Source organism: Petaurus breviceps, unplaced genomic scaffold, assembly GCF_028583685.1.
Source record: "Petaurus breviceps papuanus isolate PSGF00001 unplaced genomic scaffold, PetGlider_PUasm1.0 91133, whole genome shotgun sequence".
NCBI classification, from domain to species: Eukaryota; Metazoa; Chordata; class Mammalia; order Diprotodontia; family Petauridae; genus Petaurus; species Petaurus breviceps.
Window position 1 is genome coordinate 25028016 of NW_027187419.1, and position 1520 is coordinate 25029535.

General features: G+C 30.5%; 1 pseudogene; it reads left to right on the forward strand.

Moving 5' to 3' along the window:
• Positions 1–581: 581 nt before the first annotated feature.
• LOC138155441 (cytochrome b-c1 complex subunit 7 pseudogene) lies at positions 582–1083 on the forward strand (annotated as a pseudogene).
• The last annotated feature ends 437 nt before the right edge of the window (positions 1084–1520 follow it).

Sequence of the window (1520 nt, forward strand, 5' to 3'; positions counted from 1 at the left end):
TTATTGAAATCGAAGAAGAGCTTAATCAAATGGGAATTAAAAAATTATTGAAATAATAAATAAAACTAAAAGCCAGTTTTATGAGGAAAAACACAACAAAATATATAAACCTTTGTTTATTTAATTAAAAACAAGAAAGAAAAACAAATTTCAGTATCAAAAATGAAAAGAGTGAATTCACTATCAATGAAGAAGAAATTAAAATAATAATCAGGGGCTTTTTGCCCAACTGTATTCCAATAAATTTGAAAATCTATGTGAAATGGTCAATATTTGGAAAAATATAAATTGCTCAGTTTAACATAAGAGGAAATTAAAAAAAAAACTTAACCCATTTCTGAAAAAGAAATTGAACAAGTCATTAGTGAACTCCCTAAAGGGGGGGGGGGGGAGCATCCAAGGTCAGATCAATTTACCAGTGAATTTTACAAAACATTTGAACAATATTTAATTTCAATACAATATTCACTATTTGGAAAAATAAGTGGAAAAGGTGTCCTATCAAATTATTTTTCTGATATGAATATAGTACTAATACCTATAACAGGAAGAAATAAAAGAAATAAAATTATAGGGGTCTCTCCACAGCAAGATGGCGATGCGGGTACCTACTGTAGCATCAAGCCGATGACTTGAAAGTCTTCGAAAATGGTATTACAGTGCTGCAGGATTCAACAGACTTGGGTTAATGCATGATGACACACTTTATGAAGATGAAGATGTTAAAGAGGCTATAAGGAGGCTTCCCGAGAATCTGTATAATGATCGAATGTTTCGCATCAAGAGAGCTCTGGACCTGACCATGAGGCAGCAGATCTTGCCTAAAAACCAGTGGACAACATATGAAGAGGACAAATTATATCTTCAATCATATCTAAAGAAGGTTATACATGAAAGAAAAGAGAGAGAAGAATGGAATAAGAAATAATCACATCAAAAGAATCTATCAATATATTAGTCTTCAAATATTTTTTTAATAAGAATGGTTGTGCAAAATATGAGGTTAACCATTTGTAACTGTGTCCTGTACATTTAATTTAAATAAATGACTATCATAGGGACTTGTAAACTAGAAAAAAAGAAATAAAATTATAGACCAATTTGCCTAATAAATATTGAAGCAAAAATTTTTAAAATAAAATATTAGCAAAGAGATTATAGCAATTTATCACAAGGATAATACACTGTGACCAGATGGGATTTATACCAGGCATGGAGGTCCCATTCAATATTAGGAAAACCATCAACGTAATTGAGAGTATCAAATGAAAAATTAACAGGAATCATATGATTGCCTCAATAGATGTAGGAAATGGTTTTGAAAAGATACATTCCCCATTTCTGTTAAAAACACTAGAAAGCATAGGAATAAATGAAATTTTGCTTAAAATGATAAGTGGCATCTATCCAAAACCATTAGCAAGCATTATATGTAATGGGGATAATCTAGAAGCATTTTTAATAAGATTAGGAGTGAAACAAGGATGTCTATTATCACCACTGTTCTTCAACTAGCAATA